The 16,319-nt window shown below is 36.3% G+C and overlaps 1 protein-coding gene across 2 annotated transcripts in view; it reads right to left on the bottom strand.

Moving 5' to 3' along the window:
* Positions 1-1,782: 1,782 nt before the first annotated feature.
* LOC122239409 overlaps positions 1,783-16,319 on the bottom strand; it is a 61,834-nt gene continuing 47,297 nt past the window's right edge. The window contains exons 31-34 of one of the 2 annotated variants that reach the window (XR_006218467.1): positions 4,207-4,339; positions 3,582-3,764; positions 2,209-2,326; positions 1,783-1,884 (exon numbers count right to left, since the gene is read on the bottom strand). The gene's annotated coding sequence lies outside the window, so the exon portion shown is untranslated. The remainder of the gene's footprint in view (positions 1,885-2,208; positions 2,327-3,581; positions 3,765-4,206; positions 4,340-16,319) is intronic. The other variant, XR_006218466.1, reaches the window with a different exon arrangement.

Genomic DNA, 16,319 nt, shown 5'->3' with positions numbered 1-16,319 from the left:
AAGAGGAATTCCAGTATTTTCAGGACAAAATACTAATGTTAGAATTCCTGTTGGAATTCTTTCAAGAAAAGGGAATAAACTCATATGAGACCCAGCTAGTGTTCTTGTCAACCTGTGGAAACAGAGTAAAAATATGGAAAGATGTGTATACACATCCTTTTGTCAAACATTCATAACACAGAAAGGATTATAATACACCTTCATATCAAAAGAACTCATGTTATTTAACTAGGATGTTTCTGTTGTTATTCAAAAAGAGAAGTCATAAAAATCTTGGAAATAAAAGAGACAAAATATTGGATGGCTCACTGATAATTAAGAAGTCACATTGGATTAACAGCTACTTCACAAAACCAATTATCTACTTAATTACAGATAAGTATTTTACTTAAAAAGCCATAAAAGTATTTATTTAAAATTGATTATAACCCTTGGAGTGCATTGGTTTGTTCCATTCCAGAGAAAAGGAACAGATAAAAATGACAAAATCAGCACTTCTTTGCTACAATAGTGAGTATTCTATGACATTCATAAAATTATTCCATTCTACAAAAGCACAGAGGAAATTTAAAAAGTTGTGAAATAACCTTTCCAGTTGAATGGTTACTGATGAGAGGTAGTTAAGGAATTAACCATATATTCCCTTGACTACATAACTAGAAAAATTATGCTTTTACTCAGAAAAAGGTGGTAGAGAAAGTCAAATTTCTAATACATCGGTCTCAAGGTATTAGACCCAGAGCACCCCCAGCATTACTCACTACAATTATAACTTATCTTTATGCATATAAACCCATTGATGGAATATAAACATTAGCCAATTATATCAACATAAAACTTCAATAATTAGAAATTTAATAATTTAATGTTAAAACGTTTAATGAAATACCTAGTTTAATCCATCATGAAATATCTAGAAAATTTCTTCCTGAGTGACAAGAAAAAGAAAAAAAAAGTTCTAATCCCTGCAACTGGGCTAGCAGGCAAATTAAAACATATAAGATCATCCAATAAATATAATCTATTCTTCGATTTTCCCATAATTATTCTACTTAAGAGATAAATGAGTAGAAAAAATGAATAATTTCTAATTGACTATCTAATAAGACCTAAACATGTTGATTCTCACAAATGACTATGACTAAAGAAATGGTGTAAATAGCTCATGTGTAGGCACAACTATTTCTCACAGTGTTCACTACTCATGTGCTGGTTCTCCACAGTCTGTTTACTGTGGGCTTATGAAGGCTACCAGTCAAGCACTCAGAGTTGCCATGTCATTCCATAATGGTTATTTATTGCCTCTGTACAATTCATTTCCTCTAGCATTCATCAGCATGCTAGTTTTCCAATGCTATAGTCTTTTTTATTTGGTACTATGTCCTGACCAAATTGAATTCTCCTCCACATTTTTTTTTTTTTTTGTCTAGCATTATGGTCCCTGTGCTGGACCTCAGCTCACAGAAGTGATTTTGTCATTCATTTTCTTCCGATGTCAACAAGACCCATTTTTGAAGTCATCACTGATCCAAGCACATTTGCAAAAGGAATTTTGATCCTGATATAAAAAGGCAGACATTAAGAAATTAGGATTGTCTCACTAGGACACACTGAATCATACTATTCAATTATGGAGACTAGCCACTACTGTCAAGGACCCAGCCTCATGACTAACTAACTTAGCCAAATTCTTATCATTAGAGTGTTATAATTTACTGGGAGGAATGCCAGTATCATTGGGGAAAAATGCTTACCAGCAAGAAAATTCCCACTGACGCTTGAGGATGGGAGGAAGAAATTTTCCTAACACTTTCTTTCATTTCATGTCTCAAGGGGAAGAAATAAAAGATTTTATATGAAACTGAGTTCTTAGTCCATGTTGATCTGCTAGCATAGAATAAAATTAGGGAAAAATGAGAAGCATACATATCCATCTGTATCATGTACAACACAAGAGGTTTACTATACATAAGTATATAGTAATACTATCTTTCAAGTAAGATCTTCTGATATTATTTAATAGAAGAAGCATACAAATTTTGGGGGTGGGGGGAAGTACACAGAATCCTCAGATGACTAAGGTTATAAAGGCCTCACATTGTTTGTATTAACAGATTCTCAAAATCATTTGTAATTTTGTTTGCTAAAGATAAATCATAGAATGTAAATAATAATAAATAATAAATTTTATTAAACATGCAATGTTACCTCTGGAGTGCACTGTTCTGATTATTCCCATAGAAGTGAGCTGGTAACAAGTAACAAAATCAGTAGTTCATTGGAGCAGTAATAGGAATTCCATCCAATTCCAGTATCACTTCTAAATCTATAAAAAATATACAGGGAAATTAGAAACTTTGACAAACAAAACCACCATAATTGGAAATTTATTAATAACAAATTATAAAAAATAAACTATAGTCATGTGACTATCTATGTAACAACAAAATTTATGCTCAGTCCTTGAAACAGGGAAGCATTGAAGGTCATAAGACCTTGGTCTCAAAGTTTCCCCAAATGGCCTCCATCAGCATCAGGCATTAAAACTAGGATGTCCCCCCATCTTGCACTGTTGGTAGGAATGCAAACTGGTGCAGCCACTCTGGAAAACAGTGTGGAGGTTCCTCAAAAAATTAAAAATAGACCTACTCTATGACCCAGCAATAGCACTGCTAGGAATTTACCCAAGGGATACAGGAGTACTGATGCATAGGGGCACTTGTACCCCAATGTTTATAGCAGCACTCTCAACAATAGCCAAATTGTGGAAAGAGCCTAAATGTCCATCAACTGATGAATGGATAAAGAAATTGTGGTTTATATACACAATGGAGTACTACGTGGCAATGAGAAAGAATGAAATATGGCCCTTTGTAGCAACCTGGATGGAACTGGAGAGTGTGATGCTAAGTGAAATAAGCCATACAGAGAAAGACAGATACCATATGTTTTCACTATTATGTGGATCCTGAGAAACTTAACAGAAAACCATGGGGGAGGGGAAGGAAAAAAAGAAAAAAGAGGTTAGAGTGGGAGAGAGAGCCAAAGCATAAGAGACTCTTAAAAACTGAGAACTGAGGGTTGATGGGGGGGGGGGGTGGGAGGGAGGGTAGTGTAGGTGATGGGTATTGAAGAGGGCATCTTTTGGGATGAGCACTGGGTGTTGCATGGAAACTAATTTGACAATAAATTTCATATAATAATAAAAAAAGAGACCAAAAAACCCCCAAAAAACCCAAAAATAAATAAATAATAAAACGATGTTCCCTTCAATGCTAACTATGAAGCTTACTAACAAAATATGAATATTAGGCAGTAAAATGTACCTAAAACACCAAGAATTAAAAATGTAATCATTTTATAATTAAAAATGTTTAGTGCAGCATCTACTTAAGTCCACAGCCCAAATGTCTATTAGGGTGACAGAGGGAAAAATGTGTTGCAATTCTTGTGATTTCATCAGCAAGGAGATTAAAACATGCTTTAAGAAGTTTTGACAAATATAAACTACTCTTCAATTTACACATTTCTTCTACTTAAAACATAAATCAGTAAACACTCATATCCTTTACGTTAATTACCTAGTTGATGTCAATCAACTGCTCCTCACTCTGAAGATTTTGGCATGTAAGAAAAATGTGTGAATGGCTCAAGGGTAGGCATAACCACTGGTCTCTCTCCTCACATGCTGGTTTTCCAGGGTCTGGTTACTATGAATATATGGATACTGCCATCCAAGCACTCAAAGAGTTGTCATGTTATTCCTAAATCAGAAATTGATAGATCTCTGTATAGTTCATTATCCTTAATATATGCAATCAGGATAGAATTCAATTACTATAGGCCTATTAGTAACACCAGCTGACCAAACTGAACCCCCTCCACATTTTGGCCTAGTATGGTGTCTTGTGCTGGACTTCAGTTCACAGAAGTGACTTTCTCACTCATTTTGTTCAGATTCCAATGAGAATCATTGTTCCAGGCATACTTAAAAAAAATCTTGATCCTGACATATATGACAGACGTTGAGTACCCCAGATTATTTCACCCCGAAACACACTAAACCATAGTATTTAATCATGGAGACCAGTCATCACAGTTAATGATCTGGCTTCATGGCTGACAAGCACAGGCAGAGTCATAACGTAATAGGAGTGCTACAGTGTATTGAGAGAAGTGTCAATATCTTCAGGACAAAATGCTTACTGGTGGTAGAATTCCTACTGGTTCTTGAGGATGAGATGGCAGAATTATTCCCAATACTTTGTTCCTTGTCACATCTCAAGAGGAAGGAGATACTTTTTATTCATATGAAACCAAGGTTTTGGTTCACATTAACCTGCGGAAATAGAGTAAAAATACAGAAATATTAGAAGTATACATGTCCATTTGTCAACCGTGGAAAAGACTGGATGGTTCATCATGTACCTGCACGTAAAATATACTAATTGATTACTCTACTAGGATTTTTCTGATATTATTAGAAATGAGACAGAAGCCTCAGATGACTCAGCAAATTATTAAACCTCACATTTGTTGTATTCATAGAGTTTTTGCAAAACCAATTACATTATTGATTAGTTAAAAAGTGTTTTTAAAGGAGTGCACTTGCTGCAATGAGCACGGGGTGTTGTGTAGAAGTGTTGAATCACTATATTGTACACCTGAAACTAATATTACACCATATGTTAGCTAACCTAGATTTAAATCAAAAGTTAAAAATAAAAATGATTCATGAAAAATAAATTTATTAAAAATTGCAATGTTAAGCCTGGAAATCAGTGTTCTGAACATTTCCAGAAGAGGAAATTTGTACAAGTAACAACATCAGCAATTCAAATGGTGTGGCAGGAACAATTTCAAGCAATTCCAACGTAATTTCCAACCTATTATGCTTGGAGTAAATTATGGAAGTTGAAAATAAAAACTTTCTAATTGAAAGTTTACTATTAACAGGTTACAAGGAATTAACCATAGATATGCACGTGACAACCTACATGGCAAGAAAATTATAGTCACTCCTGAAGCAGAAGTCATCTTTTATTTAGAAGATACTGAGGTCAATGTTTCCCCAATTATTCCCCTTAGGATCATTCATTATAACTATAATCCATCTTTATTTTTTAAATTTAAATTCAGGTTAGTTAACATATAATGTAGTATTGGTTTCAGGAGTAGAATTCAGTGATTCATCACTTGCATATAATACCCAGTGCTTATCCCAAGTGCCTTTCTTAATGCTCATCATCCATTTAGCCCATTCCACCACCCAACCCCCTCCAGCAACCCTACATTTGTTCTCTGTATTCAAGGGTTTCTTATGGTTTGTCTCCCTCTCTGTTTTTATCTTATTTTTTCTTCTTTTCCCCATGTTCATCTGTTGTGTTTCTTAATTTCCACATATGAGTGAAATCATATATTTACCTCTGACTGACTTATTTCACTTAGCATAATACACCCTAGTTCCATCCATGATGTTTCATATGGCAAGATTTCATTCTTTTTGATCACTGAGCAATATTCTATCACACACACACACACACACACACACACACACACACACACACACACACCTTTATATGTTCATAAGTCTATGGATATTTGAGCTCTTTCCATAATTCGGCTATTGTGGACAGAGTTGCTATAAACATTGGGGTGTATGGGTCCCTTCAAATCAGCATTTTTGTATCCTTGGCATAAATATGTAGTAGTGCAATTGCTAGTTTGTAGGGTAGTTCTATTTTTTGAATGTTTTAAAATTTATTTTGAGAGGGGGGAGGAGCAGAGAGAGAGGGAAATAGAGAATTCCAAGCAGGCTCCATGTTGTCTGTATAGATCCTGATACAGGGCTTGATATTATGAACTGTGGGATGATGACCTGAGCCGAAACCAAGAGTCCTGAGCCACCCAGGTGCTCTGGGGTAGTTCTATTTTTAATTTTTTAAAGAACCTCCAGACTATTTTCCAGAGTGGCTGGACCAGTTTGCATTCTCACCAACAGTGCGAAAGTTTTCCCTTTTCTCTGACTCCTCGCTATCATCTGCTATTTCCCAAGTTGTTTGTTTTAGCCATTCTGACAGGTGTGAGGTGCTATCTCGTTTTGGTTTTGATTTGTATTTCCTTGATGATAAGTGATGTTGAGCACCTTTCCACGTGTCTGTTAGCCATCTGGGTGTCTTCTTTGGAAAAGTGTCTATTCATGTCTTCTGCCCATTTCTTCACTGGGGAGGCTGATGAGTGTGATAAGCTCTTTACAGATTTTGTATACTAACCATTTATCTGATAGGTCATTTGCAAATATCTTCTCCCATTCCATCACTTGGCTTTTAGTTTTGTTTACTGCTTTGTTGTGCAGAAGCTTTTATCTTTATGAGGTCCCATTGTTGGTTTTGTTTTCCTTGCCTCTGAAGATATGGCTAGTAATATGTTGCTGTGGCTGAGGTCAAAGAGGTTTCTGCCAGTTTTCTCCTCTAGGATTTTGATGGTTTCCTATCTTACATTTAGGTCTTTCATCCATTTTGAGCTCATTTTTGTGTATGTGTAAGAAAGTGGTCCAGTTTCTTCTGCATGTATCTGCCCAGTTTTCCCAGAACCATTTGTTGAAGAGACTTTTTTCCACTGGATATTCTTTCCTGCTTTGTTGAAGTTGGCCATACATTTGTGAGTCCATTTGTAGGTTCTCTATTCTGTTCCTTTGATCTATATGTCTGTTTTTGTTCCAGTACCATACTGTCCTGATGATTACAGCTTATGGTTTGCCTCCAGAATTGTGATGCCTCCAGCTTTGGTTTTCTTTTTCAACGTTACTTTGGCTCTTTGGGGTCCTTTCTGGTTCCACACAAATTTTAGAATTGTTTGTTCCAGCTGTGAAGAATGCTGATGTTATTTTAACAGGTATTGCATTAAATGTGTAGATTGCTTTGGGTAGTATAGATATTTTAACAATATTTGTTCTTCCCATTCCTGAGCAAAGAATGTGTTTCCATTTCTTTGTGACTTCTTCAATCCTTTCATAAGCTTTCTATAGTTTTCAGCATATATATCCTTTACCTCTTTGTTTGGTTTATTCCTAGATATTTTATGGCTTTTGGTGCAATTGTAAATGGGATCAATTTCTTGATTGCTCTTTATGCGGCTTCATTATTGGTGTGTAGAAATGCAATGGATTTCTGTATGTGGATTTATATCCTGTGACTTCATTGAATTTGTGTATCAGTTCTAGCAGTTTTTTGGAGTCTTTTGGGTCTTCCACATAGAATGTCATGTCAACTACGAAGAGTGAAAGTTTGACTTCTTCTTTGCCAATTTGGAAGCCTTTTATTTCTTTTTGTTGTCTGATTGATGAGACTAGGACTTCCAGTACTATCTTGAACCACAGTGGTGAGAGTGGACATCCCTATTGTGTTCTTGACCTTAGGGGAAAAGCTCTCAGTTTTTTCCCTTTGAGGATGATATTAGCTGTGGATCTATAATCCACCTTTAAATACATATAAAATTGGCTGGGGAAATATTAGCAAATTAAATCTACCTTGAATACCAAGAACTGGAAATTAATTATTTCATGATTTTAAAATGTTTTATGTAGCATCTACCTGAATCCTTTACTCTAATGTCTAGAAAATTGCCTCCTGGCTGATAGCAAAAACAACTATTCCACTTCCTGTGACTGCAACATCAATCAAATTAAAACACTCTAAAACATTCACAGTAATAAAACCAACTTTAAAATTACCAATTGTTTATTTTATTTAAGAGATATATGCCAAATAAGAGTCATAAGTTCTTCAAATAAGCTATCTAATTGACATCAATAGACCGCTCCTTATTAAGCATATTGTAGCATCTAAGTAAATAGCATGAATGTCCTACATAGGCACAACCATTTTCCACTGAGATAATTACTCATGTGCTTGTTTTACATGGTCTGTTTAGTATGAGTATATGGATGCTACCTGTGAAACAAATAGAATTTTATCATTTTACCCAACAATTAGATATTTATAGACAACTATAATTAACTGCAATTAAGTTTGCTTAATATGTAGTCAGGTTAGTTTTCAAGTACCCTGTTGGTACTACTACCTGACCAACTGAATTCTTTACACAGTTTTAGCCTTGCATGGTCCCTATTCTGGAGCTCAGTTCATAGAAGTGACTTGTTATTCATTTTCTTCAGATTTATACAAGATCCACTTTTTTTGAAGTCTTTATTGATGTGGGCATATTTATAAAATAGATCTTTAGAATGGATATGTGACAGACACTCAAGAACTCAGGATTCTATCACCTTGAGAAATGCTTACCCTGCCCCATGGCTGACCAGAGTAGCCAGTATTACTGGAGTGTTACTGAAGTATTATGATTCCCTAAGAGAAATGTCAGCACTTTCAGGACAAAATGATTACTGATGTTAGAATTCCCACTGGCCCTTGAGGATGGGAGGCAGAATTATTCCCAACAGTTTCTCTCATGTCATACATCAAGGAGAAGGATTAAATTCATACATATGAAACCTAGTTTTTGGCCCACACCTACCTTTGGTTAAAAAGTATAAATGTGGAAAGATGAATGGCATATATGACCATTTGTCAAAGTTGCACTAGGCAGGAGTACTCACTATGTACCTTTCTGTAAAAATACACTAATTTATTATTACTATAGGATATTTCTGGTTATTCAAAGTAGAAGAAAGAGTAAAATCTGAAAAATAAAGGAGACTGAAACTTCACATATTCCCACAATTATTAATGCTAATAATAGTTTGTATTAACCAACTATACACTAATTGAATTAAATTTGGATTACTTAAAAAATAATAAGACAACAGAGATACATAAATTTGCTACAAGTCTGGTATTAAAATTAGGAGTATATTGTTTTTTCCCTTCCCAGATAAGGGATCACTTCAAAATCAGCACTTCATTGGTGCAATGATGAGATTCCATGGAATTCTGATACTACACTCTATCTACAAAGTATATAGGAAGTTAGAGAAATTGCAAAACAAAATTTTCCTAATGGAATATTTAGTTATAAAAAATTATAAGAATTATTCATTGATATTCATTGGGCCATCTGATGACAATTGTTATGCTCACAATTTTGATCTCAACAGTACAGAAATAATTTTTTCTAAGATATTTGTCTAAAAATTTCCCCAGTAAATTCACTGAGAAATGATTTATTATAACTATGGTGTTTCTCTACACACATTAGAAACCCATATATGATAAATGAAAAAGGCTAATGTAATTCATGTAAGAATACAAGAATTTAAAATATAACTGTCTCACATATAAAAATGTTTAATCTACCATGTAGTTGAAGCCATCACTCAAAAGTATATGAAATTTCTTGCTTAGATCATAGAAAAAACAAAGAAAACAATATGTAACCAACTGTTCCAATCCTAGTATGTGGGTTGACAAGGAAATTAAAATATACTGTGAGGATTTAACATAGAGTGCCTACTCTTGAAACACACATTGTTTTACTTAATAGAAAATGATAAGTAAAATTTCATAATATCTTTGGATTTTGACAATCTAAGCTCACTAAAGACACCCATCATCACTCAGAAGTTTCCAGCAGCTCAAACATGTGAATAACTCAAGCGTAGTCACAAACATTTCTCATGGGACTCATTATTTATGTGGTGGTTCCCCAGGGTCTACTTATGACACATGTGTAAACACTGGCAGTCAAGTACACAAAGAGTAGTTATATCATCCCACAGTTGGTTATATACATCTTTTTACAACTCATTTCCTCTAGAATATGCCAGCATGTTTGTTTTACAATACCATAGCATTTTTTAAAATAACATTTGCTGACCAAACTGAATTCCTTTCCACATTTTTATTCAGCATGATTCATGGACTAGACCTCAGCTCATAAAATTAATTTTTGTTACTCACTTTGTTCATATTCCAACAAAATCCATTTGTGGAGTCATCATTTATCCAGGCACACTTATAAAAGGGACCATTATAATGAGATACATGGCATACACTGAGAATTCAGGATTCTGTTATACTAAGAGACATTGATCAACACTAAATTAATCATGGAGACCAGAATCACTGGTGACCACATTTCTGAGTAGAATAACCAGAGGCTCATTGTCACTGAAGTGTTACAATACCCTGAGAGGTATTCCAGTATCTTCAGGACAAAATGCTTACCGATGTGAGAATTCCCACTGGCCCTTGAGGATGTTTTGGCCTAACTATGCCTGAAGTGCTTCTTCATGTCATATTTTATATGAAACCCATCTCTGTCCACCTTGAACTATATAGTAATAAAGTGTATATATATACATATATATACACATATATATACATACATATATATATGTATGTATATATATATGTATGTATATATATGAGAATAATGACTATTTTTCAACCAAGCAAAAGATGGTAAGATTCACTGTTTACCTAAATTTAAATTTAACTTTATTAATTAATTTGCTTGGATAGTTTTAAATACTATATTAAGAAGAAAAGAGAAAAAAATTCTGGAAATAAAAAAAGACAGCATGAATGGCTCACCAGATTATTAATGCTTCACAGTATAAATAGAATGAGAACATAAAATAAACATATACCAATAAAAGATTAAAACAAGTATTTAGTTGTCTAACAAGTATTTAAAATTAGTGATGATAAACATGTTCATATTATAACTAAAAAACATGTGGAACAAAATAAAATTAAGCCAATGTCACATAAGTAATAAGAATCTTAAAAAAAAGAGAGAGAAACTTTATAAATGAAAATGATATAAAAATCTCATAGGATAGTCTCATTATTAGTCTTGACATAAGAGGAATATATTAAGTGAACTTAGTATGAATCAATAGATTTTAATCAATCTTGAAAAAAAAAAGAAAATAATCTAAAAACACTTGGGGTACCTGGGTGGTTAGGTTGGTTAAGTATCCGACTTTGGCTCAGGTCATGATCTCACAGTTTGTGGGTTCAAGCCCCATGTCAGGCTGTGTCCTGTCAGCTCAGAGACTGGAGCCTGCTTCATATTCTGTGTCTCCCTCTCTCTCTGCCTGTCACCCACTCATTCTCTCTCTCATTCTCTCTCTCTCTGTCTCTCTCTGTCTCAAAAGTAAATAAACGTTTTAAAAAATTAAAAAAAAAAAAACTTACAAAATCACAGTGCAGAAGATGGTGGTGTAGTAGGGGGACCGAAATCTAGTCTCATCACTTGAACAGAGCTAGATCAACATCAAATCACATTGGACACCTAAAAAATTGATTTGAGGATTAAGAGAACATTCTGTACAATTTTAGGGAGACAATGTGGCAGGTATATGGTGCAGAGAAGGGAATTGGGGAAGAGAAAAGGTGTGGTGCTGCAGAAGGGTAGGAGCCATTTTTGCAGAGAGGAGAAGGAAACAGTGAGAGAGAGCAATGCATTGAGTTTTCACAAGAAAAGCACTCCCTCAAAACCATTGATGGGGGAATAGTGAAAAACTGACTATTACAAGCTTTTATAAACAGTGGAACTCAATTTCTGAGTTCTTCAAAGTCTGCACCATTTGCTGGAGTGTATCCAGGCTGGTTGTGGTTTTCCTGAGGAGAATAAAGGGGAAGCCCAGGAGTGGATATCAGACAGTGTGGTGTGGGGATCCCTTTGGTTGAACTGGGGGAGAAAGTTACCCTTCTTGGAGAGCATTTGAAAGAGGGTATAATGCCTCTCCAAGGACAAAAGACTTTGCTGGTGCCTTTAAGTGACCATTCAACCACAGGGTACACAGGTGTGTGCAGAGGGCAGATAAAGTGGCTGCAGCTTTTTACTGTGTTTCACCATAAGCTCCAGGTACCTGTGTGGCCATGCAATGGATTTTCTGAGACAGAACAGTGCCAAGCACAGTGCTGTAGGGATCTCCTCTGGAGGGTAGAGTGGGTCCATGTCTTTCTGGGTCCCATGCCTTGCTGGGTCCCAGATTGGGGTGTTGAACCCGACCACTGCAAGCAAGGAGGATATCTGCAGAGGACTGACCAGTCGGGAAGAGCAGCTAAAACACATCAGCAGAGCGCACACATCATGCACCAGAAACACTTCCTGAACTGACAGGCACTGGACAGTGTATAAGCCATTTTTAATATAACAGTGCTCTTAGGTGCAGGAAACATAACAAGCATTAAAAACATGCAGACACAGAAATTTATAAAAAATGACAAGACAGAGAAATTCTCCCCCAAAAGAAAGGTCAAGAAAAAAACACATCCAGGAACTTGCTCAAAACAGATGTAAGTGATAAATCTGAATAATAATTTATTTATTTTATTTATTAAACAATTAATGTTTATTTTTGAGAGAGAAAGAGAAAGAGTATTAGTGTGGGAGGCACAGAGAGAGAGGAAGACATAGAATTCAAAGCAGGCTCCAGGCTCTGAGCTGTCAGCACAGAGCCTGACGTGGGGCTTGAACCCATGAACCACAAGATCATGACATGAGCTAAAGTTGGACACTTAACCAACTGAGCCACCAAGGTGCCCCAAATCTGAACAGTAATTTAGAACAACAGTCATAAGACTGCTAGCTTGGTTTGAAAAAAACATAGAGGGCACCAGACAGTCACTTGTTGCAGATATCAAAGACCTAACATCTAGTCAGGAAGAAATAAAAATTGCTAAAACTGAGATGCAAAACAAACTGAATAAAGTGACGATGAGGATTGAAGAAGCAAAAGACAGAACAGGTGATATGGAAGATACAATTATGGAAAATAATGAAGCTGAAAAAAGAGGGAATGGAAATTATTAGGTCACAAGGGGAGAATTAGAGAATTAGGTGATTCCATGAAATGAAATGATATCCATATCATAGGAGTCCCACAAGAAGAAGAGTGGGAAAAAGGGGCAGAAGTTTTATTTGAACAAACTATTGCTGAGAAGTTCCCTAATCTGAGGAAAGATACAGGCATTCAAGTCCAAGAGTCACAGAGAATTCCCATCAAAATTAACAGAAACAGGTCAACACTATGATATATCATAGAGAAACTTGCAAAATACAAAGATAAAGAGAATTCTGAGAACAGCTATGGACAAAAAGTTCCTTAATCTATAAAGGTAAACACCTAAGGTTACCAGCAGACCTATCTATTGAAACTTCGCAGGTCAGAAGGGAGTGGCAGGAAATATTCAATGTACTGAATAGAAAAATTATGCAGCCAAGTATTCTTTACCTAGCAAGGCTGTCATTCAGAATAGGAGTGGTAAAGACTTTCCCAGACAAATGAAAACTAAAGGAGTTTGTGATCACTGAAGCAGCCCTGCAAGAAATTTTAAGGAAGATTCTCAGTGGAGAAAAAAAAAAGACCAAGGCAACAGAGACAATAAAGAACAAGAGAAAAGCACCAGAAACACCAACTTTATGGGCAACACAATGGCACCAGCTTCATCCTTCAATAACCATTCTGAATGTAGATGGACTAAATGCTCTAGTCAAAAGACATAGTTTCAGAATGGATAAAAAACCAAGATCCATCTATATTGTACCTGAAAGAGACTCATTTTAGACCTGAAGACATCTGCAGATTGAAAGTAAGGGGATGGAGAACCATCTATCATACTAATGGATGTCAAAAGAAATCATAGTAGCCATACTTATATCAGACAAACTAGACTTTAAAACAAAGACTGTAATAAGAGATGAACAAGGGCATTATACCATAATTAAGGGGTCTATCCATCAATATCTCACAGTTGTAAATATTTATGCCCCCAACTTGAAATACCCAGATATATAAATTGATTAATAATAAACATAAAGAAACCCATTTATAATAATAATACCATAATAGTAGAATACATTAATATCTCACTTATAGCAATGAACAGATCATCTAAGTAGAAAATAAAGAAGGAAACAATGGATTTGAATGACATACTGGACAATATGGTCTTAACAGATACATTCAGAAATTTCATCCTAAAGCAGAATACACATTCTTCTTTTTTTAAAAAAAATTAACGTTTATTTATTATTGAGAGACAGAGAGACAGAGCATGAGTATGGGAGGGGCAGAGAGAGGGGGAAACACAGAAACTGAAGCAGGCTCTAGGTTCTGACCTGTCAGAACAGAGCCTGATACAGGGATCGAACTCACAAACTGTGAGACCATGACCTGAGCCGAAGTCAGATACCCAACTGACTGAGCCACCCAGGCATCCCTTGAATACATATTCTTCTGGAGTACACATGGAACATTCTCAAGAATAGATCACATACTGGGTCACAAATCAGCCCTCAACCGGTACGAAAAGATCAAGATCACATCATACATATTTTCAGATCACAACACTATGAAAGTTGAAATCATTCACAAGAAAAAATTTGGAAATCCCTCAAATATATGGAGGTTAAAGAACATCATACTAAAAATGAATGGGTTAACTAGGAAATTAAAGAATAAATAAAAAAATACATGGAAAGCAAATGAAAATGAAAACACGACAGTCCAAACCCTTTGTGATGTATCAAAGTCAGTCTTAAGAAGAAAGTACATTGCAATCAGGCCTATCTCGAGAAGCAAGAAAGATCCCAAATATACAACTTAACATTATACCTAAAGGAGAGAGGAAAGGAGCAGCAAATAAAGTCCAAAGCCAGCAGAAGGAAATAATAAAGATTATATCAGAAATAAATGATATAGAAAGAAAAAACGTAGAATCGATCAATGAAAGTAAAAGCTGGTTTTTTGAAAGAATAAATAAAATCTATAAGCCCTTAGCCAGAATTATCATAAAGAAAAGAGAGAGGACCCAAATAGATAAAATCACAAAGGAAAGAGAGATCACAACCAACACACAGAAATACAGTTATAAGAGAATACCATGAAAAAATTATATGCCAATCAACTGGACAATCTGGAAGAAAGGGAAAAATTCCTAGACACTCACACACTACCAAAACTCAAACAGGAAGAAATATAAAATTTGAACAGTCCCATAACCAGCAAATTAATGGAATCAGTTATCAAAAATCTCCCAACAAACAGAAGTCCAGGGCCAGATGGCTTCCTGGAGGAATTCTACCAACCATTTAAAGAAGAGTTAATATGTACTCTTCTCAAACTGTTCCAAAAAAAAAAATGGGGGTAAAGCTTCCAAACTCATTCTATGAAGTTGACATTAACTCGATTCCAAAACCAGAAAACGACTCCACATAAAAGGAGAATTATGGGCTAATATGCCTGATGAACATGGATGCAAAAATTCTCAACAAGATACTAGCAAAAAAAATTCAACAGTACGTTAAAAGAATTATTCACCATGATCAAGTGGAATTATTCACCATGATCAAATAGGATTAGGTCTCTCATGCCCCTATTCCAAGAGCCATTCTCATGGCAATGGTTTCCCTGCTTTCCATGAGGTGGTGCCCACTGCCTTCCAGCAGAAAATCCCTTCCCTTAGGGAAGTGGATTGGGATGGCTACACAAACGAAACCCAACTCTCCCCAAAAACACCTTCAGCTCCACACCAATGGGAGGCAGGTGGTGGGGAGGGAAAGGACATTTGTTCACAGAATCAACCGGCCTGTTGGATCACAGCCAGGCACCATGAAAGCAACCACCTGCTGGTGTCATCTACACCCACAACGAAACAATTCACACCCCAAGATAATAAGCATCCTGTGTGATCATCATTGAACCTACACCAGGGATCCTTATCTATTATGGGCCTCCCATCAGGGAAAATCTGGGACAGTGGAAGAATCACCCACCCATCCTTCCCTGAGGAGCCATACAGAAACCTTCCTGAGAAGTGTCTAGCCATCTCCATCTCTGCCTCAGACTGATAACATCACCCCTGGCCATAGCCCCATGATGTCACTCCCATGTCCCTGTAACCATGATCATGGCCACCTCCTATAGGACCCTCTCTCCCAAAAGGTTCAGTCAGCTTAGTTGGTGTCAACCTCCCAAGACCCAAAGCTCCCTGAGTCTGCCCAACTGACACAAGAAGCTACCTGTCCTAATCTCAGGGAGAAGCTGTGAAGGGGGAATTGTCTGGGCTTGGCCTCGTACCCTTCTCTTATCTATATAAACCTTCCGAGCCCTTAAAAGGACAAGGAAATAAAGCGGTGGGGGTAGGCCCTCAATGGCTTAAAGGCAGCCCAAATGCGGGCTAGTGGGTAAGCTGAACTGTCATATGTACCCTCACCAGCTCCTCTAAGGGGTGCCAGATGTGTGCACTCTGATGGCCCTGGTTCCCCCAGATAACCCCTTACAGATGGGAGCAGGGTCTCCCCCTGCCAGTGAGCCTTTCCTGCCTGAAGGGGGCCACTTGCAT

Source organism: Panthera tigris, chromosome B3 (genome assembly GCF_018350195.1).
Source record: "Panthera tigris isolate Pti1 chromosome B3, P.tigris_Pti1_mat1.1, whole genome shotgun sequence".
In the NCBI taxonomy this organism is placed as follows: domain Eukaryota; kingdom Metazoa; phylum Chordata; class Mammalia; order Carnivora; family Felidae; genus Panthera; species Panthera tigris.
Note: the sequence above shows the minus strand (reverse complement) of the source record. Positions and strands in the feature narration are given on the sequence as shown.